At 43.9% G+C, this 23,946-nt stretch overlaps 1 protein-coding gene across 2 annotated transcripts in view; it reads left to right on the top strand.

Annotated features, from left to right (window-relative positions):
• naaladl2 (N-acetylated alpha-linked acidic dipeptidase like 2) overlaps positions 1-23,946 on the top strand; it is a 1,153,361-nt gene that overhangs the window by 10,197 nt on the left and 1,119,218 nt on the right. The window contains exon 2 of one of the 2 annotated variants that reach the window (XM_085990292.1): positions 13,431-13,493. The exons of the other annotated variant lie outside the window; for it this stretch is intronic. The gene's annotated coding sequence lies outside the window, so the exon portion shown is untranslated. The remainder of the gene's footprint in view (positions 1-13,430; positions 13,494-23,946) is intronic. 2 annotated transcript variants of the gene reach the window in all.

The raw sequence follows: 23,946 nt of genomic DNA, 5'->3' as shown, positions 1-23,946 counted from the left end.
CATTTAGGACAGAGATGAGGAGGAATTTCCTCACCCAGAGAGTGGTGAACCTGTGGAATTCTCTACCACAGAAGACAGTTGAGGCCAATTCATTAAATATATTCAAGAAGGAGTTAGATATATTTCTTAAGGCTAAGGGGATCAAGGGATATGGGGAGAAAGCAGGGACCAGGTACTGAATTTGGATGATCAACCATGATTGCATTGAATGGCGGAGCAGGCTCGAGGGGCCGAATGGCCGACTTTTGCTCCTATCTTCTATGTTTGTCTCGGGGCGCTACCTGGGAAAATCGGCCGCGGGGGCGCTAATGTTTTCGGGGTGCTAAAATTAGCGCCCCGACGAAGGTAGAAAGGGGGTGCTACCCAATTTTTACCCACTAAGATCAAAAATGAGAGAAGTTTAAGGTAAAGACCTCTTCTCTGCCCCAACAGCGTGCCTTTAAACTAACTTCTGAAGTGCGCCTATTTACCAGGGAAATATTGTAAGAGCAGCATAATTATGTCAAAAATGTTGTGATAAGCTTTTTTTAAAAAAAAATAACAAACAAGGGGATAGATTTAACAAGAACAACAACTTGCATTTATATAGAGGCTTTAATGCAGTTAAGCATCCCAAGGCACTTCACAGGAGCGTTATCAAACAACGTTGGGCACTGAGCCACATCATGAGATATTAGGACAGGTGACCAAAAATTTAGTCAAAGAGGTAGGTTTTAAGGAGCGTCTTAAAGGAGAGAGAGGTGGAGAGGCTTAGGGCCCAGCAGCTGAAGGCACCGCTGCCAATGGTGAAGCGATTAAAATCAGGGATGTTCAAGAGGCCAGAATTGGAGGAGCGCAGAGATCTGCGAGGGTTGTTGGGCTGGAGGAGGTTACAGAGATAGGGAGGGGCGAGGCCATGGAGAGATTTGAAAACAAGGATGAGAATTTTAAAATTGACGCGTTGCTGAACCATTGTAGGTCAGCAAGCACAAGGTTAATGGGTGAATGGGACTTGGCGCGAGTTAGGATACGGGCAGCATAGTTTTGGATGCGTTCAAGTTTATAGAGGGTGGAAGATGGGAGGTGGGCCAGGAGAGCATTGGAATATTCATGTCTAGAGATAACAAAGGCATGGATGAGGATTTCAGCAATAGATGAGCTGAGGCAGGGGCAAGGATAAGGTACTCCTCCTTACTGATAATCTTCAAATAAGAATATTCCCACAGCTGTCATTCATTTCAAATTTGACTAACAAATGTCTCAATAGTAGCATTATCAACATAATGCCTCCCATATGCAGTACGTAATGGATGATTATGGTGCTGTATTAGGGAAGGAATTTGTGAATAGGATTAGGATCCATCCTTGCGTGGCCTAATCATTGCATTATCTATATGTACTGGTAGGGTTGGTTTCAGCATCCTCTGGTTGTCAGAATGGAATGTGGTGAGCAGCAAAATGGGACCAAATTGTTGGAGATTGAATGAATGAATTCCACAGTAGCCACTAATTTAATTCTGAAATCGTCTAGTAACTGACCACATTTCAGATTGTTTGTTTGGGTTCTAGGAAGAGGATATAACTTGCTCTCAATTTAGTTTGCATGGGAGGATTTCTGGAGTTCTTAAGGGAGCTGATGATTGAGGCCTCAATTTGTAGAATGAACATCCATTTGGATGTTTTGTTTGTTCGTTATGGGTCTCTAGTAAACTGTCAGCTTCCACTGGTTTATTATCTAAGTGATAGTGCTTTTATTTGCGTCCACATATTTTTGAAAGATTCGTTATTCTCATTGTACAGCAGAAAATAATTTCAGCCAATCTTTTGTATTTTGTTGAGCTGTAATTTATTTTAGAAGTGTGTTGTGTCTGGAGTTTGTGGCTTCCAGTCCAGAAATTCGGGTAAACAAATAGCCAGTTTGGGATATTTAGATGGTAGTTTTGACACTATTCTTTTTTGGACACTTGCACTGAGATTAGAATACGGTCTTTATTTATTTATTGTTTTTATAAAAGGGATATATAATTTATAGTTAAACTTATTCTGAAAGGTGTATTTCTGTTTGCCATAGTGAGTATATTTAGTGTTCTGTTGCAGTTCTGAATGTTTGTAGCAACATGTAGTTTTACATTGTTAATGTAAGGAAATTTCTTTCAAATAATCATTACCTGATGTCTTGGATTTAAAACCAAGATTTAATGCTCAGAATAGATGTTTTGGACTGAAAATCCAGTGTTAACAGTAACACAGTTGACAAATTATGAGTGGTGCTAAATTTGTGTGGTTTATTTGTGGGTTGGTATTGTTTAATTCAGAATCTAGCAACATGCATGTAAAATTCAAATCAATTATTGCTATTTGGCAAGCAGCTGTAACTGAAGTGCCAAATTTATCTTTATTGATGAACCCTGTGTTTGGTTTTGACGAGTTATTCCTTTTGATTCTTTATATTAGTGGTGACTTTCTTTACAATATTAAATGTAAACTCTCTCGACTGAAAAACAATGGCATTCTATCAATAGTTGGTTATGGTTGACTTGGTTCAGAGCTTCTGATGTTTATTTTCTAAAGCAGACAGATGCAACATAAAACAATAATGTAGGAAACGACCACACGTGAAATCTATTTGGGTGATTTTGTAATGTAGTGCTTTTGATCATGATTTAGAGCGTTGTGTTGCCTCTTTTCATTTGCCAAGCTTCATGACTGCGGTGGCACTTTATTTAGTGTTTGAAAGTTGTACTTCTGAAATTCGTGGAAACATAATGAACATGATTGTTGAAATGCTGGAGATCTTAATATTTGAAATAGTCATCAGTACCAGTTCTCTTAGTTGCCAGTGGTTCCAGTTGGCAATGCTTTGGTTGTAGTGAGACAGACATCAATGAGCCCCCACCTTGTTTACAGGAATCTTTCCCATCGTTGTGAACAATCTGAAAATTGCTCCTTTTCTATCTTTATTTTTTTAATTAATATTGACCTTCATCAGGAACATCACCACCAACTCTCTGTGATTATATTTTTGCCCTCTTGCATCACAACAGCAAGATAATGTAAACTTAAAGGGCTTATTTTCGACTTCACTTGATGGGGAGCCAGCAGTGTGTGATGAAATATATTCCATTCATCACTGCCTGTTTTCTGTGTCTTGTAACTGCCTGCTTTCTGTGTCTTTTCCCTTCCCCCAGTCCTCATGTATTATGTATTGGAATGTGCTGGAACTGGTTGTGTGCAGGGCTCCGCCCATACCTGGCTCCTTTGTAATCTAAGTTCAGTCGGGCATCAGCCTCCTGAAGGAAGACATCTCTCTATTTTACGTGTTATGTTCTGAGTTAATAAAAGCCTTACTTTTGTTCTGCTAACTTCGAGTCTCGGAATAATTGAGGCACATCAATTTTATTAACTCAATTTTCAACACTATGGATCAACTCCTGAAACCCGAACGTTTGGATTTGGATCAACATGCTCCGGACGCATCAGCACGCTTCGGACACTGGTTTGACTGTATGGAATTCTTCCTGGACAATTCCGCAGCCGTCAAAGACGCTACGGACACTGCGAAGATGAGACTCGGAATGCTACGGAATTGGGTAAGCCACCGGGTTTACCCCCTCATCCAAGCCGCCGATACGTACCTGGCCGCCTGCAACACCTTAAAGGCGCATTACCAGCAGCCTACGAATGAGGTGTATGCTAGGCATCTACTCGCTACTCGCGCACAGCGACCTGGGGAATCGGTGGAGGAGTTCCTAAGCATCCTGAAAAAGCTTGGCAAGGACTGTAAGTGCTGAGATGTAAAAGCCGCAGTGTACACCGACGAGCTTGTTCGCGATGCCTTTATCACAGGCCTCAGCTCCACTCACATCCGGCAAAGACTGCTGGAAAAAACAGAGTTGGACCTGAAACAGGCTGCGGACACCGCGTGGTCCCTGGAGATGGCCCAGAGAAACTCGGACGCCTACTCTTCAGCCCGCGCCGCCACGTGTGCGCCGAGGGCGCCGCCATCTTGGAAGGCATCTTCCCCGCCCGGCAGCCCGACACCGGCGGGGCCCAGCTCTCCCCCCAGAAGCCCTACGACAGCCGCGACGCGTCAAGGACCCAACTGCTACTTCTGCAGGCAGCCAAAGCACACCAGAAACCTGTGACCGGCGAAAGGCACCACCTGCTTTAAGTGCGGTAAGAAGGGGCACTTCGGGAAGGTGTGCAGAGGGAACCCCGCCGGAAAACCAACCGCCGGTAAACCTGCCACCGCCGCGTGTGCGCCGTGGGAGCGGCCATCTTGGACGCCATCTTGCCCGACCTCGTGGGGTCCGCCATCTTATGAGCAGACAGCGTGGACGCCATCTTGTCTCGATCAGGGCCCTACAGTGGCATCGGTCACAGTGGACCAGACCAGGCCGCATCCGCTATCCAAATCAATGGTGGACATCGAGGTAAACGGGTGCCGGGTTAAATGCTTAATTGACAGTGGAAGCACGGAGAGTTTTATCCACCCTGAACTGGCACAACAACTCTCCCTAAAGGTGGTCCCTGCTCAGGGTACCATCTCTATGGCCGATAAAACCCAGACATCGACCATTCTGGGTTACTGCACGGTACAATTGTGCGTTAACGGAACTGTGTATGATAATTTTAAAGTATTAATCATGAAGAATCTATGTGCGAGCGTGATCTTGGGTTTGGATTTCCAGTGCAACCACCAAAGCATCACGCTCAAGTACGGTGGGTCCCAGCCGCCCCTCACAGTGTGCGGTCTGGCTACCCTGAAGGTAAAGCCGCCTTCGCTATTCGCGAACCTTACCCCTAACTGCCGGCCAATAGCGACCAAAAGCAGGAGGTACAGCTGGGAGGACAGGTGGTTTATCGCGACCGAGGTAGACAGGCTCCTGAAAGAGCGCATTATTGAACACAGCAACAGCCCGTGGCGCGCCCAAGTGGTAGTGGTAAGGGGTAGCGAGAAGAAACGGATGGTGATCGACTATAGTCAAACGATCAACAGGTACACCCTACTAGACGCCTACCCGCTACCCCGCATATCAGAAATGGTGAACCAAATCGCCCAATGGTGTTCTCCACCATCGACCTCAAGTCAGCGTACCACCAGCTCCCTATCAGACCAGAGGACCGCCCGTACACCGCCTTCGAGGCGAACGGACGCCTCTACCAATTCCTCAGAGTCCCCTTTGGGGTGACGAACGGGGTCTCGGTCTTTCAGAGGGAGATGGATCGCATGGTCGATGACCACCACTTGCAGGCAACCTTCCCCTACCTCGACAACGTCACCATCTGCGGTCACAACCAGCAGGATCACGACTCGAACCTCGAGAGGTTCCTGAAAACCGCACAAAAACTCAACCTCACCTATAACGAGAACAAGTGCGTTTTCAACACCACGCGCCTCTGCATACTGGGCAGCGTGGTGGAGAATGGGGAAATCGGACCAGACCCCGACCGATTGCGCCCCCTACGGGAGCTGCCCCTGCCCAACACTCCCAAAGCCCTGAAAAGGTGCCTGGGGTTATTTTCTTACTATTCCCAATGGGTCCCCAACTACTCCGACAAAGCCCGCCCCCTCTTGAAAGCATCCTCTTTTCCGCTCCCTGCTGAGGCCCACGCCGCCTTCAAAAGCATTAAGCAGGATAATGAGCGGGCCACGCTACAGGCAGTGGACGAGAACACTCCATTTCAAGTGGAAAGTGATGCGTCCGACTTCGCCTTGGCGGCCACCCTCAACCAGGCGGGGCGGCCCGTAGCTTTCTTCTCGAGGACCCTCCAAGGCCCCGAGATCAGACACTCCTCCGTGGAAAAGGAGGCCCAAGCCATCGTGGAGGCAGTGTGCCACTGGCGCCACTAACTAGCCGGCAAACGCTTCACCCTACTTACCGACCAGCGGTCGGTAGCGTTTATGTTCAACAATAAACAGAGGGGGAAGATTAAAAATGATAAGATTCTTAGGTGGCGGATCGAGCTCTCCACTTTCGAGTACGACATCATTTACCGGCCAGGGGCCCTTAACGAATCCCCTGACGCCCTCTCACGAGGGATGTGTGCCAGCGCCACCGAGGATCGGCTACAGACCCTCCACAACGACCTCTGCCACCCAGGGGTCACGCGGCTGTTCCACTTCATAAAGTCCCGTAACTTACCCTACTCGATTGAGGAAGTTCGGTCTCTGACCAGGAACTGCCGCACTTGCGCTGAGTGCAAGCCTCGGTTCTACCGCCCAGATAGAGCCCACTTAATCAAAGCTACACGGCCCTTCGAGCGGCTCAGCTTAGATTTCAAGGGCCCCCTCCCGTCCGTCGACCGCAATGTTTACTTCCTGAACATTGTGGACGAATACTCCCGTTTCCCATTCGCCTTCCCCTGCCCAGACATGACCAGCACCACGGTCATTAAATGCCTCAACAGCCTGTTCTGCCTGTTCGGTATGCCGAGCTATATCCACACGGATAGGGGGGCGTCCTTCATGAGTGAAGAGCTACGCCAGTACATGCTGTCCAAGGGGATCGCCACGAGCCGTACCACCAGCTACAACCCCCGGGGTAATGGCCAGGTGGAGCGAGAGAATGGGACAGTGTGGAAAGCAGTCACTCTAGCTCTAAGGACCAAGGGCCTCCCTATCTCCCGCTGGCAGGAAGTCCTCTCGGATGTGCTCCATTCGATACGGTCGCTATTGTGTACGGCCACTAATGCCACGCCTCATGAACGAATGTCTGTCTTTCCTCGGAAATCCACCTCAGGCATATCCATGCCGTCATGGCTCTCCACCCCAGGTCCGGTACTCGTGCGAAGGCATGTGAGGGGCCACAAGACGGACCCTCTCGTGGAGCCAGTACACCTACTCCACGCCAACCCCCAATACGCATATGTCCGGCACGCCGACGGAAGGGAGGACACCGTGTCCATAAAAGACGTCGCCCCAGCCGGCATCGACAACAACCACGGCAATAGCAGCGACGACGATCACAGCAACCCTTACCCACCCACTATTCTTTCATCACCCCCGGAAGAACATCGACCAACGGCACCCCCACCAACTACCCCTTCAACAACCCCGGCGGCACCCCCGGCAGAGACCCAGGAGGCTACCGGGGACACCCAGCCAACACCCGCGGCACCACAACAGCCACGTCGGTCGCAGAGGACTATCAAACCCCCGAACAGACTAAATCTATAGAAGGGGTGAATGTGATGAAATATATTCCATTCATCACTGCCTGTTTTCTGTGTCTTGTAACTGCCTGCTTTCTGTGTCTTTTCCCTTCCCCCCCCAGTCCTCATGTATTATGTATTGGAATGTGCTGGAACTGGTTGTGTGCAGGGCTCCGCCCATACCTGGCTCCTTTGTAATCTAAGTTCAGTCGGGCATCAGCCTCCTGAAGGAAGACATCTCTCTATTTTACGTGTTATGTTCTGAGTTAATAAAAGCCTTACTTTTGTTCTGCTAACTTCGAGTCTCGGAATAATTGAGGCACATCACAGTGCATATGGAAATTCAGGTGTGTACCATACATGAATTTCTAACCATTCAAATTGTCTGTTACGAGTCATTTGTGAGATCATAATTAGATTAAAAGATATGATGGTAGATAAGCAATGGTAAACATTTAAAGAAATAATTCATATTTCTCAACGAGTATCCATTCTCTTGGGGAATAAAAACTCCACTGGAAAAGTGGTACAACCATGGCTAACTAGAGAAGTTAAAGATAGTATTAGATTAAAAGAAGTGGCTTACAGTGTTGCTAAGAAGAATAGTAAGGCTGAGGATTGGGAGAGTTTTAGAAACCAGTAAAGGACGACCAAAAATTGATAAAGAGGGAGAAAATAGAATATGAGAGTAAACTAGCAAGATATATAAAAACAGATTGTAAGAGCTTTTACACGTATGTAAAAAGGGAGAGATTTGCAAAAGTAAAACTGGATCCCTTAGAGGCAGAGACAGGATAAATTATAGTGGGGAATAAGGAAAAGGCAGAGACATTAAACAAATATTTTGTATCTGTCTTCACAGTAGAAGACAAAGAACATACTAGAAATTGTGGGGAACCAAGGGTCTAATGAGAGTGATTAATACTGAAGAAAAAACTGGAGAAACTAATGGGACTAAAAGCCGACAAATCCCCTGGACCTGATGGCCTACATCCTAGGGTTTTAACAGAGGTGGCTGCAGAGATAGTGCGTTGGTTTTGATCTTCCAGAATTCCCTATATTCTAAAACGGTCTCCGTGGGGTGGAAGGTAGCAAATGTAACCCCGCTGATCAAGAAAGGAGGGAGATTGAAAACGGGAAACTATAGGCCAGCTAGCCTGACATCAGTAGTAGGGAAAATGCTAGAATCTATTAAGGATGTGGTAACCGGGCACTTGGAAAATTGCTATGATTAGGCAGAGTCCACAGGGAAATTGTGTTTGACAAAGTTGTTCAGAGTTTTTTGAGGATGTAACTAGCAGGGTAGATGAGGGGGAACCAGTGGATGTAGACTATTTGGAATTTCAGAAGGCATTCAATAAGGTGCCACACAGGTGGTTGTTGCACAAGATTAGGGCTCATGCATGGATTGAGGTTTGGTTAACGGACAGAAAACAGAGAGTAGGAATAAACGGGTCATTTTTGGGATGGCAGGCTATAACTAGTGGAGTGCTGCAAGAATCGGTGCTTGGGCCTCAGCAATTTACAATCTATATCAATGACTTGAATGAGGGGACCGAGTGTAATATATCCAAGTTTGCTGACAATACAAAGCTAGGTTGGAAAGTAAGTTGTGAGAAGGGCATAAAGAGTCTGCAAACGGATATAGACCAGTTAAGTGTTTGGACAATAAGGTGGCAAATGGAGTATAATGTGGAGAAGTGTGAAATTGTCCACTTTGGTAGGAAGAATGGAAAAGCAGAATATTTTTTAAAAGGTGAGGCATGTGTAAGTGTTGGTATTCAGAGGGATTTGGGTGTCCTTGTACATGAATCACAGAAAGTTAACATGCAGGTATAGCAAGCGATTAGGAAGGCAACTGGTTTGTTAACCTTTATTGCAAGGGGGTTGGCGTATAAGAGTAAGGAGATCTTGCTGCAATTTATATAGGGCTTCGGTGAGACCACACCTGGAGTACTGCGTACAGTTTTGGTCTTGCGTAAAGAAGGATATACTTGCCTTAGATGGGGTGTAATGAAGGTTCACTGGATTGATTCCTGGGATGAGATGGCTGACCTATGAGGAGAGAATGGGCCTATATTCTCTGCATTTTAGAAGAATAAGAGGTGATTTAATTGAAACACATAAAATTCTTAGAGGGCTTGACAGGATAGATGCTGAGAGGATGTTTCCCCTGGCTGGGGAGTCTAGAACTAGGGGTCACAGTCTCAGAATAAGGGGTCAGCTATTTAGGTCTGAGATGAGGAGAACTTTTCTTCATTCAGAGGGTTATCAAACTTTGGAATTCTCTACCTCACAGGGCTGTGGATGCTCAGTCGATGAGTATATTCAAGACTGAGATCGATAGATTTTTGGGGCACTAAGGGAATCGAGGGATAGGGTGGGAAAGTGGAGTTCAGGTCGAAGTTCAGCCATCATATTGAATGTTGGCGCAGGCTCGAGGGGCTGTATGGCCGACTCCTGCTCCTATTTCTTATGTTCATGTCCACCAGGAATTGTGTTCAGTGTGATCTCTGACTTTTGAAAATGACTGGGTTCGGGTGGAGGAAACAGGGTTTGAATATGTTGAGTCACTGATTTAACTTGTAGAGAACATAATTAGCACGATATTCACAATCCATTTTCTGATGAGAGAAAGTCCCTGCTTCAGATTTTAAAAAGCTGTCTATCAACTTTAGCATCAGTTCCAGAAAATTAAATCCTGTTTAAGATGAAAGAAAAATTGACAAATGTGAGTAAATAACCTTGGGATCAAATTCACTATCATCTTTCTTGTGTTACAGTAACTTACTAATCAGAGAAGTAGACCTGTGTTTGCTGATGATTTTTTTATTGGTAGAGATCTGGTCTGATTTTATAAATTAAATGAACAACAGTAAGCTATAGTGGTAATTAGCTGTATAACCTCGGGGACAGATTAGTAATGCATTCTATCTGGTGTGAACATGTAAGTGAATCAATGGTGGTATAAATGACATGGTACTGGGTGTGGCAACAATGTGCTTTTTAGCCTGTAGGGGGAAAAATCATTACTGTAATTCTGCTCCTTCTAGCAGTTTTAAAATTATTTCCCCCTTTGAGCTCCCATCTCTCTCTCGATACTTACTTTCAGTGATAAAGAAACTCTTGGCAGCACCACTCTATCCAGTAGAAGAAAGGGAGATTTCTGATTTGCCTGCAAATCTCACATGTGACGCCAAATATGCTTGTACTTTTGTAGGAGATATGTTCCAATCCTATTTGGGACCGCACCCTCACATTTTCTTCCACAACACTAATGACTATTGTTGGTGGCACTTCTTCCTTTCTCTCCAAACTGGCAAATTTTACTGACTCCATTTCCTCTCTGGATTTTTATTTCTATCTCCGTCTTCATACATCCTACTATAAACCTACTGACTCCTATAACTACCTGGATTAGGTTTCTTCCTATCCCATTCATTTGAAGACATTACCCCATTCTTCCACTTTTTGGACTGCATTGTATCTGCTATATAGATTCCACTTACACACCATACCTTCTGAAATGTCCTCCTTTTTTCTCGGCTGAAGTTTTCTATCATTTGGTTATCTAGGCTCTTGACCAAGTCCACTCCATTTCTTATTTCTGTGTTCTTGCCTTCTTTCACAACAGTCACAGGGTCTCTCTTGTCCTTGCCTTCCATCCCACTAGGCTCTGTACCTGCTAAATCAACTTGTCACTTTTGGCATCGCCAACTAGCGTGTTTTTCCTCCCCACTCCTCCTCCCGACTTTCCAGAGGTACCGATTTCTCTGGGTCATTTTCTTCTCTTTTCCATCACCCCAATTCTCATTGTCCTCCTTCTGGTACTTTCATGATTGTGAAATTTGCATATATGTGCTGGATGACAGGGTCTTCAACTGATTCAGACAAAACTCCAAACATAGTTATTTATATAGAACAGAGTCTGTTTAATAATAACCGGTAACACTAATACAAGTCAGCAACTTTCCTCCCTCCTCCAAGAAAGCTTCTGAGTTTTGCCTGATATACCCCACGACCCCACCTTGCCAAGGGATGACAGGAGCCACAAGTCCACCTTCCCAGAGCCCAGTTTTTCACGATTGCTGCATGATTGAACCAGAGTAGATACAACAGCTTCCCATTTGCATCTTCCTATACCATTCTCCAGGTCCCTAAAGACTCCTTCTGCATGAGACAGTAATTTGCATTTTTATCCTCTAATTCTAATATACTGCAATGTTTATGGTGCAATCTCCTCTGCAGTAGGGAGATCAAATGGAGACTGAGTGACAGCTTTGCTGAATATCTTTGTTCTGTCTGCAAGTGTGATTATGTCCCTCTTGTGACTTGTCACTTCAACTCGCCCGCCTGTTTCTACTTTGACTGTTCCAACCAAGCTCAATGCAAACTTGAAGAACAATATTTCTTCTTTTTCCATGGAACTTTGCAGCCTTCTGGTCTGAACATTGGCGTTAGCAATTTCAAACTTAGCTGTCTCTTACATTTTTCTGCCTACTTCAGCCATCATCCTCTATTTCACTTCTCCATTTTGCAGCCCTTTTCATCTCCTGCTTTTTTTAATCCTTTCACTGCCTGAGGCGCTCTTTCTGTTTCATCTGTGAGCTTTCACCTCTTTTCAGTTTTCTGAAAAAAATGTATTCACAGATTATTAAACCCATTAACTGCCTTTTTGTGATAGTAATTTTCACACCTCATTCTGGTCTTTTTTATCTGTTGTTCTCATCTCCCCCAACCCCCTCCTATTTGGTGCTATAATGGGGCTTGCTTATTTTCCAGTTCTGATGACGGTCTGCTCTATTTTAACCAATCTTTACTTAATTTAGATGCTGACAGCTTTCTAGCATTTTCTGTTTTCATTTTGAGATCTTAAGTATTTGCATTTTAAAAAATATCGAGTATGTAGGAAATTATTTGAAAACGTGCATTTTGACATTCCATGATGCAGCAACCTCCGCTCACTTAAACAATAAGATGCAGGTGGGGCAAGAAATGTCTGAACTCCAGAAAAAATGGGAGGCAGTGTGGCAGGTGTTGATTGTATTTTTTTTGATTTCTTCATTGTTGTCTTTTCCTTCTGGTGAGAAAACACTGCAGGAGCGTGCAAGTGCATCTGTACATAAGAGTAAGATTTAAAAAAAAATTGATGTTGTAATTTAAAAGCGGTAGAGTAGATATACAGCAAAAATCCAGGACTATACAACAGGGTTCTCCTTTGCCACATGCCTCTCTCTGGCTAGGAAGATAGATAGATATATTGTTCCCATACTTCTACTGGCCCTGGTGTAGTGTAATTATTAGGAGGCATGCAAGAGTGGCTTCGGCTGATTTCCCTCCAATTCTTCCCTTCCCTTACAGAGGCATCTTGTCTCTACCTCCCCCGGATGACCCAGCTGAGAGAGATCAGGCAATTGGACTGATGAGGAATGCGTGGTGCGACCTGTATCCTACTGTTAGATGAAATTTGCATTTGTTAAATAAAAACTGATTTGTAAAAGTCATCCAAAAATAAGATGCCTCTCTTGAAAGAATACTTGACTTTTTTTAATTAATGAAATAATACATTAAATTCACTGTACACAAGTACTTTTAGTGCACAGTCAATACAAAAAAATCTGCAATAAGTTTGTATTTTATAAATGTATCTTTTTATTTAGTGGAGGCTTTTACATTCCATACCCCTTCTACTGTTAAGAGGAAACAAGATATTTTATTTTTGTTATGTAAAGTTTTGCAATGCATATAATGGCTCCAGTGTAACTTCTATAATATTTAGCTCATATTTTTCTATTGAGGCTTAGGGATTCTGTTTTAATTACTGTACCCTGGCAGTGTATTTATAATTTTTTTCCAGTGCTTGAATGGAGTTGAAAGAGCTTTGTTGAATTTATCAATTCTTCAATATTTGCCAGTAGGAACAGGGTGAGGATTAGGCCCCCCTGTATTGAAGTAATAGAAAATAAAACAAGTACTCAATGGGTTAATTTGGCTTTTTATAGGGTTAATGTTTGCTAAATTATCAGGTTATAAGATTGAAAGCGAAGATCTTGATCTTTGTTGGTGAAAAGTATTAGATGGCGGCCCTAATGCAGAGTCTCATTAAAGAAACTGTCAGGACTCCTCCACTTTGCCATCACCTGGGTTATCTTGCAAGAGGCAACTGTCGCTTCTCGTCAGTGTGCTATAAAAGAGGCATTTACAAATAAATGAAAAATGTCACATTCGATATCACTCTTTAAAGCTTACAGTGTGTCAGCTTTGCCACAAACTGCCCTTGTTGCTTTATATTTCAGGTTTTGCAGTCTTCAGCAGTCAATAGGTTTTGACTGGGTGGAGTCTCCTCCATTTTGTTAGAGGTAAGCTCTCTAACAATTGTTTTTTATTAAAATATTGTAATTGTTTGGATTACCACTACCGATTGTCAGGCGTACTGACAAAAATAGTAGCTGCTTTGCACAGGTGGTATGTCAACATTAAAACCTGCAGCAAATTATTGTATAGAAATGTTTTTTTAAATGGCTCCTCATTTCAAATAGCATTTTTTTTATTATGTGAACTTGAATATAAGTGTAGTCAATCAAGATTGCTTATAAGTTGTTTTTCAAATATATTGCCACCACCCCTGAAGGCGTGGGTTCTATGGGTGCTAGTTGCCCTCCAAAAGCTTGCCCAAGTAGTCATTTTCTATGCATGAGCCTTGATGAGTGTTAGCAGGCTTCCTGATTTTGGGTGGGTGGAGAAATATAAGTCGAGCTGAATCCTGTCCTCATCTGAGCATTACACACACTCGCTTTCCAACTGTGGCAACTGATTGGCAGTCAGAAACGGTAGTCATAACTGATTTCTCCCATCCCCACCACAGATTTTTTTTATAGCATCCTTACCTGAGATCAGTTAACTCAGCACAGACTGGGATCTTCCAGGTCTATTAATAACACAGGTAATCATGGCTTTTATTTAATGCACTGAATTTAAGAGGACTTGAAATCCTCAGCAATAATGTTATTATGCAGGTTTGTGGAAGAATTATTGACGTGCTCCGGCAATTTTGATACATCTGAATTGCATACAGTGAGCTTGATTGTATACTGTGAAACATATTAGTACTATGCAGTTTTGTGGAGAGTTAGGCAGCTTATCCAAATTTTAAAAAATTTGTGTTTAAATGGACTCTAAAAATAAAATTGTTGTAAATTGCACCTCATTTTTCTACAATGAAAAGGCCACTCAAGTCAGCAATGCAAAATATTGTCAGTAAAGCAAACATTAACGCTTCCACATTTGTATTTCTTTAATTGCATTCATAATGTATATTTCTCTTGTGCAGGCTTGACCATTATTTTGCTTTGTTTGAGATTTGCTCATTGTTCGAGATGAGACACTATGGTATCTATATACTATCTCACAGTGAAGGCATGACTAATGGTTTATCTCGGGTCCAGAGGGAACTAGCCACTTAAATACCCAAAGTTCTGAGGTATTGCCAATGGTTAGGTTGGCGAATCAGATGGAATTGCCTTCTAACCAATGAATGGGTACTGGGAACAGAAAATGGTATGGGAAATGATGCAACTAGCATGTTTCTGGCAATAGTACAACGTATTGGGAAGGATAGGAAGTACAGTATGGGGATTATTGGAATGATGACATAATGCAGGGAAGCAAGGCTGAGGTGAAAGATGGGAAATGAGCCAGCAAACATTGCAGGCCACGTTTTCATTCTTGAAATGAAGCTATATTCCATGTATCATTTCACCTCTCTGGACCTATTGTATCAAGACTTTTCTCCTGTTTTTTGTAGATTGCATTATTATTTCAATAGTTAGTTCACTGCATACAGTGCTAACCATTTATATTTGCAAGTTATTTCTTTATATAGCACCTTTTGTGATGTCAGGATGTCCCACAATGTTTTACAGACAATGTAGTGTAGTCACTGTTGTAATGTAGGAAATGCAACAGCCAATTTGTGCACCAGTAGGTCCCATAAACAGCAGATGACCTGATAATTTTTTTGAGAGATATTGGTTGAGGGATAAATATTGGCCAGTACACTGGGGAGAAACTCCCCTGCTGTTATTCGAATAGTGCCATGGGATCTTTTATGTCCACCTTGGAGGGCAGATGGGGCATCGGTTTAATGTCTCATCCAAAAGACAGCACCTCCGTCAGTGCAGCACTCCCGCAGCACTGCACTGGAGTGTCCGCCTCGATTATATGCTCGAGCCTCTGCCGTGGGACTTGAACCCACAACCTCTTGACTCCAAGGCAAGAGTACTACCAAATGACCCATGGCTGACACTTATGTCGACATGTTGGGGACCATTCTAATTTTGTTGACATAATTGGACCGTACATATGTTTGGATGTTTGGACATTTCGTAAATTAGAAATTATTTTTATACAAGAAATAATATAATATACAAAGATAAGTATAATGGGCCGTATTTTCCGATCGGAGGCTTCCTGCGTGCGGAGGCCTCCGATCTGGAAAAAAATCTACGGACTTACCCGAGGGCTCCCGAGGTCCGGACACTTCTGCTCCTGGGCCTCTCCAACTCGCAATGTGCAGGGCCCACGGATTCCAGAGGCGCATGCGGTTCGCAAGCGTCCCTGGGATCACGTGGGCCATGGGGAGCCAATCAAAGAAGGGAATCTCCCTTCATGCACTTGACAGATAGATCTGTCAAATATATGAATGGAAATCACCCCCAAAACACAGTAAAACATTAAATACATTAAAAAAAAATCACATTTTTGAAATTAGTTGAAATTACAATAAATTAAATATTTTAAACAAAAATTAAATTTTTTGAAAAAAATAATTAAGTTTATAACGGGCTAAAAATAAACTTATCTTTATTAAAGTATTTTTAAATGATAAATGAGTGAAATTAAAAAAAACTTTTTTTCAACTCTTATGCTGATAAAAGCAGGCCTATAATAAAATTATAAACATTTTCTAAATAAAATTTCTGAATTTTAAATTTCTGATTATTTTTTACATGTATTTTCCTTTATTTCCTTAAATAAATGAAGGAAAATACATGTAAATAAAACAGATATTTAAAATTCAGAAATTAATTTTATTGTTTGAGTGTCATACGTGACACTTGTTCTTTTCTGATTAGTATTTGTAGCTTATGCAAATTTGTAGTTGCTAATTCCATTTCTTTCAGTGGCTCTGAGCAATACATGTCTGCGATCCTTCAACACATGTTGAATGCTGTACTAGTGTATGTCATGTACCTCTATTCAGAGAATAAGAAATATTACATCGAAAGATAAATAATCTATTTGTGCCAGGGTGGTAATCCAAAGCAAAAACGCTGTACCGTTGTTTAAAAAGGGAGAAAGGGATAGATCAAGTAATTGACTGACAAGCCAGTCAGCCTAACCTTGTTGGTGGGCAAATTATTGGAAGAAATTCTGAGGGACATTTTCAGTCGTCATTTAGAAAGGCATGGATTAATCAATGACAGTCAGCATGGATTTGTTAAGGGAAGGTCGTGTCTGACTAACTTGATTGAATATTTTAAGGAGGTAACAAGTGAATATTTTAAGGAGGTAACCAGGAGGGTCGGTGAGGGTAGCGCGTTTGATGTAGTCTACATTAATTTTAGCAAGGCTTTTGACAAGGTCCCACATGGCAGACTGGTCAGAAAAGTAAAAGCCCATGGGATCCAAGGGAAAGTGGCAAGGTGGATCCAAAATTTGCTCAGGAAGCATAGGCTAATGGTCAACAGGTGATTTTGTGACTGGAAGGCTGTTTCCAGTGGGGTTCCACAGGGCTCAGTACAAGGGTCATAGAGTCATAAGTGAGGTCTGAGTGAATGGACCTGCGGCAGGAACGGAGTCGGAGACCAGGGATAAAGGCAGCGTGGAGCAGAGGCCTGGGAGTCTGAGTGAGTGGACGACCTGCGAGAGAGACAGTCGGCAAGCGACACAACGAAGGAGTGACGTCAGAATTCAAAGGTGTCGCTGGCACAAGGGAGCTGAGAGGTGAGCATAGGGGTGAGTATTTGTGGTAAGTTTTTGTTCTGTTTGAGTATATTTCTGCTAAGTAGATCATAGCCTATCTAATAGAGGGAAGTGCTGATTAGTGGGTAGCTGTTGAGCGTTTCTTTTTAAGTTTATTTCTGCTAAATTACCTCCATAGTCTGGTAAATAGAGGCATGGCAGGGCAGCTCAGTCCCGTGATTTGCACATCCTGTGCCATGTGGGAAATCCTGGACATTTCTTGCGGCCTGGACGACCACGTGTGCAGGAAGTGTCGCCAACTGCAGCAACTCGAGCTCCGGGTTTCGGAGCTTGAGCAGCAGCTGGAGTCACCACAGTGCATCCGCGAGGCTGAGAAATACTTGGAAAGCACGTTTCTAGAAGTGGTCACCCCGCAGCCTCAATGTGCAGGCAGAGAGGGAATGGGTGACCTCCAGACAGAGAAGGAGGACCAGGCAGGTAGGGCAGGAATCCCCAGAGTGCATCTTGCTCACTAACCGGTTCACAGTTCTGGAAACTGGTGGGGGCGATGGTTCCTCTGGGGAGAGCAGCCAGAGTCAAGGCCACAGCACCACAGGTGGCTCAACTGCACAGAGGGGAGGAAGAAGAGTGGAAGAGCAATAGTGATAGGGGATTCATTGGTTAGGGGAACAGATAGGTGTTTCTGTGGACGCAGTCGTGACTCCAGAATGGTATGTTGCCTCCCTGGTGCTGAAGGGATAATTACTAGTCCTGGCCCCTTTAGGGCTACCTGGATCAGGCGTATTCCTCCGATGTTCACTTTCAACTAAAGTTTGAGGTAGCCGAATCTTAAAGACGCTTAATTGGGTCTAAAGGTCCGGACTATCTCTCCCTAAAGAAAGGAACAACCGGAAAATGTTACCATTCTCCAGATAGCACTTTTAATAAGTTTAGCTAGACTGTAATGTTCCGGATATTATGAGGGTCCGGAAAACTCCCCCTCACCAAAGAGAGTACAGAGATTGAGTTCGCGAGTTTGATACAGAAGTCTTATGTGAGACAATTCTAAAAATATATAGATATATTAAAGAACCGACATGCAGCTTACAGTTGGTGAGTCAATCGCAACATTAACAGTTCCAAAAAGAGAAAGCTTAGAATCCTATTATCAGTAAACCTTACTTTCAAATCTTAACTTCGCTACAGTTTTACAGTTCTTAAAGTTTATTCAGGATATCCACCAAAATCAAATACCTTTGATCCCCGAGATACAAAGAGTTGGAGACTTAGAGCCTTTGAAGCCGAGAATCGCTTTGCCCCTTTAAAGCGAGTCTACTATCCCATTTGAGTGTTCAATATTTATACTCTTTTCCAGTGGTATTTCCTTTAAGGTTTTCTGCTGATGTAAGCTAATTATCTCTCGTCATTTTTCTGCTGACCCCTGCAATTTTTAGTCACCTCAGCTGGTAGCTTTACATAATTATGTCTCTTATAAGAACATAAGAAATAGGAGCAGGAGTAGGCCAATCGGCCCCTCGAGCCTGCTCCGCCATTCAATAAGATCATGGCTGATCTGATCCTAACCGCCAATCTACTATCACAGAACCATCTCCTGAATCTAATAGAATTAGACACACGAAATCTCTAGGTGTTCTAAGTTTACCATAAAAAACGATGTAACTGCAGGTGTGTTTTACTTGATGTCATTTTTACGAAGGCAGATGTTTGTGCTTCTTTACGAAGTGTAAATTAGAACACCTTAACCAGGGTGAACCATTGTCTTGTTCCGAAAGGTCAGCCTGTCAGGAGCCTTTAACCTTCTGTTTCAATAAGGTTATTGATTCAGTGTCAACAACTTATCTTATCTCAATAGCCAGAATGCTACCACAGCTTTTTCACAGTTAGGTTTCTAGATTTCCAGACCCAGTTTGTCATGTTTTAATAAGGCCAGAATTCTTTCATAGAATGGTTTATTTTTCTGAATAGGTTTTATGGCTTATTCCTTCACAGTGCCAGGGTCAAGGATGTCACTGAGCGGCTACAGGACACTCTGAGGAGGGAAGGTGAACAACCAGAGGTCGTTGTCCATATCAGTGCCAACGACATAGGCAGAAAGAGGGATGAGGTCCTGCAGGCAGACTATAGGGAGCTAGGAAAGAGATTAAAAAGCAATACCTCAAAGGTAGTAATCTCCGGATTACTCCCGGTGCCACGTGCCAGTGAGTACAGGAATAGGAGGATAGAACAGATGAATGCATGGCTGGAGGGATGGTGCAGGAGGGAGGGCTTTAGATTCCTGAGGCATTGGGACCATTTCTGGGGGAGGTGGGGCCTGTACAAGCCGGACGGGTTACACCTCAACAGAGCTGGGACCAGTATTCTCGCGGGGAGGTTTGCTAGTGCTGTTGGGGAGGGTTTAAACTAACTTGGCAGGGGAATGGGCACCAGCATATAGGAGTAGAAAAGAGGAATAAGGTGCATAAAAGAGTGAGTGTGTTGAATAGTACGAGAGAAGAAAGTAGTATTAGAGACGGACGGAAGTACAGGTAGACTATCCTTTATCCGAAAACCTCAGGACCAGCCGTGTTCGGTTTTCGGAAAATTTCGGATTTCGGAAGGTGAGCGAAAACACTTCGGTTTTCAGAGTAATTCGGTTTGCGGGAGTGCGGATAAAGGATACACTATCCCTTATCCGAAAGGGTGGGGGTCGGCGGGGGGTGGGGGTTGGCGGGGGGGTCGGGGGTGGGGGTCGGCGGGGGGTCGTGGTCGGGGGTGGGGGTCGGCAAGGGTGGGGGTCGGCGGTGGGTCGGCGGGGGTCGGGGTCGTGCGCACGACTTACGCTGAGCGAAAACACTTCGGTTTTCAGATTAATTCGGTTTTCGGGAGGGCGGATAAAGGCTGGTACACTATATCTTATCCGAAATGGGGCGGGGTCGGCGGGGGTCGGGGTCGGCGGGGGGTCGGGGGTGGGGGTCGGCGGGGGTCGGGGTCGTGCGCACGACTTACGCTGAGCGATTTCGGTTTTCAGAAGTGAGGAAAAATGCTACACTATCCCTTATCCGGCTAGGCCTGTAAGTCGTGCGCCACTCTGGTCATGTCGTGCGCACGACTTACGCTGACCGAAAAAACCTTCGGTTTTTAGAGGGTTTCGGTTTTCGGAAGTTCGGATAAAGGGTAGTCTACCTGTAGTACCATATTAGATAGGAGCAGACTAAGAAAGACTACAAAAAATTCAAAAATGAGTTTAGAATGCATGTATGTAAACACACAAAGTGTGGTGAATAAAGTTGGTGAGCTACAAGCACAGTTAGCCTTGTGGCAAAAACGGAAACATGGCTTAAAAACGGTGAGGACTGGGCACTTAATATTGAAGGGTACAAAGTGTTCAGAAAAGATAGGGAAGGAAAAAAGGGAGGTGGGGTGGCAGTGCTGATTAAGGAAGACATTGTAGTGTTGGAAAGGGAGGATGTTCTTGAGGGGACAAGGACTGAATCCATTTGGTTAGAGTTGAGGAGCAAAAAGGGTATGATCACACTATTGGGGGTATTCTATAGGCCTCCAAATAATGAGAGGGAGGTGGAGGAGCAAATCTGCAGGGAAATTGCAGAGATATGCAAGAGCTGTAGAGTGGTGATATTGGGGGACTTTAATTACACAAATATCGATTGGGATAATGTCAGGGTAAAGGGAAAGGAGGGGGAGGAATTTCTGAAATGTGTTCAGGAGAATTTCTTTGGCCCAACTAGGAAGGAGGCATTGCTGGATCTGGTGCTGGGGAATGAGCTGGGCCAGATCAACCAAGTGTCTGTGGGAGAACACTTGGGGACGAGTGATCATCGTATCATAAGATTTAGATTAGCAATGGAGAGGAGCAAGAAACAATCTAGAGTGGAACTTCTAAACTAGAATAGGGCTAACTTTAATGGGATGTGAAAGGATCTAGTCAGGGTAAAATGGAACCAAAGACTGACTGGAAAAACTGTCACGGAACAATGGGTGATCTTTAAGGAGGAGATGTTCCAAGTACAGGCTACATTGGAACATTCCAACAAGAGGGAAGGGTAAGGGAACTAAAGCAAGGACTCCTTGGATGACGAGGGAGATAGAGAAGATGATGAAACAAAAAAGAGGTTGTATGATGAATGTCAGGTGAATTCGTTAAGGGAGAACCAGACCAAATACAATAAGTTGAGAAGGGAAGTAAAGATGAAAAAACGATTGGCTAAGAGAGAATATGAAAGTAGAATGGCGGTTAACGTAAAAGGGAACCCAAAAATCTTCTACCGGCATGTAAACAGTAAGCGGGTAGTAAGAGGCGGGGTGGGGCCTATTAGGGACAAAGAAGGTGATATATGCTTAGAGGCGCAGGGCAAGGCCAGAATACTCAATGAGTACTTTGTATCAGTGTTTACTAAGGAGATGGATGCTGACAAAATATCACTAGAAGTGGAAAAGGTAGAAATTTGATAGACAGGATGTACTAGAAAGGCTGGGCATGCTTAGAGTGGATAAGTCGCCTGGTCCAGCTGGCTTACATCCCAGGTTGCTAAGGGAATTGGGGGAGGAGATAGCGGAAGGGCTTGCCATAATTTTTCAACTTCCCTGGATGCGGGGGAGGTGCCTGAGGATTGGAAAGTGGCACATGTGACACCATTGTTCAGGACAGGGTGTAAGGACAATCCTAGTAACTATGGGCCAGCAGTTTAACATCAGTGTTTTAGAAACAATAATCAAGGAAAAAATTAACGGGCACTTGGAGAGGTTTAAGCTAATTAAGGAGAGCCAACATGGATTTGTAAAAGGCAGATCGTGTTTGACTAATCTAATTGAATTTTTTGATGAAGTAACCGGGAGGATTGATGAAGGGAATGCAATGGATGTTGTCTACATGGATTTTCGGAAGGCGTTTGACAAAGTACCACATAGAAGGCTGGTTAACAAAATTGAGGCTCATGGAATAGGTGGGTCAGTGGCAGCTTGGATGAGGAATTGGCTTAACGACAGAAAACAGCAAGTTATGGTAAATGGCTGTTTTTCAGACTGGAGGATGGTAGACAGTGGTGTTCCCCAAGGGTCAGTGTTGGAGCCACTGCTTTTTCTGATATATAGATAAATGACCTGGATATTGGAATATAGAGTAGAATTTCTAAATTTGCCGATGACACCAAACTTGGGGTGTGGCAAACCGTGAGGATGACATCAATCGGCTGCAACAAGACATAGAAAGGCTGGCAGAATGGGCAGACAAGTGGCAGATGGAATTTAATAGAGAGAAGTGTGAGGTGATGCATTTTGGCAGAAGGAACAGGAAGAGGCAATATACACTTAATGGCACAGTTTTAAAGATTGTGCAGGGACAAAGGGATCTGGGAATTAATGTGCATAGGTCCCTGAAGGTGGTGGGACATATTGAGAGAGTGGTTAGCAAAGCATATGGGATCTTGGGCTTCATAAATAGAGGTATTGAGTACAAAAGTAGAGAAGTTATGCTGAACATTTATAAAGCGCTGGTTAGGCCACAACTGGAGCATTGTGTCCAGTTCTGATCACTACACTTTAGGAAGGATGTGAAGGCACTTGAGAGGGTGCAGAGGAGATTTACCAGAATGGTTCCGGGGATGGGGGATCTTAGCTACAAGGATAGGTTGAAGAAGCTGGATTTGTTTTCATTAGAGCAAAGGCGGTTGAGGGGTGATTTGATAAAGGTGTACAAGATTATGACGGGTTTGGAAAGGCCTGACGAGGAAAGGCTGTTCCCACTAGTTGATGGTACAAGAACTAGGGGACACAGATTTAAGGTTTTGGGCAAGTTTACAGGGGAGATATGAGGAAAATCCTTTTTACGCAGTGAGTGGTAAGGACCTGGAACTCGCTGCCGACAGAAGTGGTGGAAGCGGAGACACTCAATGTTTTCAAGGGGATACTGGATAGGTACTTGAGGGAAATAAACTTGCAGGTCTACGGAAATAGAGCGGGGGAATGAGACTGACTGGATTGCTCTACAGAGAGCCAGCACGGACTCGATGGGCCGAATGGCCTCCTTCTGTGCCGTTATGACTCCATGATCCCGCTAGGTCCCTTGCTTTTTGTGGTATATATCGGTGATTTAGAGTTCAATGTAATGGGCATGATTAAGAAGTTTGCAGATGATACAAAAGTTGGCCTTGTGGCTGATAGTGAGGAAGATAGCTGTAGACTACAGGAAGTTATCAATGGACTGGTCAGGTGGGCAGAAAAGTGGCAAATGGAATTCAATCCAGGGATGTGTGAGGTAAAGCTTTTGCGGAGGGCTAACAAGGCAAGGGAATACACAATAAATGGTATAATACTGAAAAGTGTCAAGGAAAAGAGGGACCTTGGAGTGCATGTCCACAGATCCTTGAAGGTAGCAGGTCAGGTAGATAAGGTGGTTAAGAAGGCATATGGGATACTTTCCATTATTAGCCAAAGCATAGAATATAAGAGCAGGGAGGTTATGCTAGAACTGTATAAAACACTAGTTAGGCCACAGCTAGAGTATTGCATACAGTTCTGGTCACCACATTACAGGAAAGATGTGATTGGACGAGAGAGGGTACAGAGGAGATTTACGAGGATGCTGCCAGGACGGGAGAATTTTAGCTATGAGGAAAGATTAGATAGGCTGGGGTTTTCTTTGGAACAGAGGAGACTGAGGAGGCTGAGGGGGGAACTTAATAGAGGTGTATCAAATTATGAGGGGCCTAAAGATAGTGGATAGGAAGGACCTATTTCCCTTAGCAGAGAGGCCAATAAGCAGGAGGTCATAGATTTAAAGTAATTGATAGAAGAATTAGATGAGAATTGATAAGAACTTTTTTTTCACCCAGG

The sequence above is a fragment of the Somniosus microcephalus genome, chromosome 6, assembly GCF_052327205.1.
Source record: "Somniosus microcephalus isolate GS21.2 chromosome 6, FLI_Smic_1.0, whole genome shotgun sequence".
Classification (NCBI taxonomy): domain Eukaryota; kingdom Metazoa; phylum Chordata; class Chondrichthyes; order Squaliformes; family Somniosidae; genus Somniosus; species Somniosus microcephalus.
Note: the sequence above shows the minus strand (reverse complement) of the source record. Positions and strands in the feature narration are given on the sequence as shown.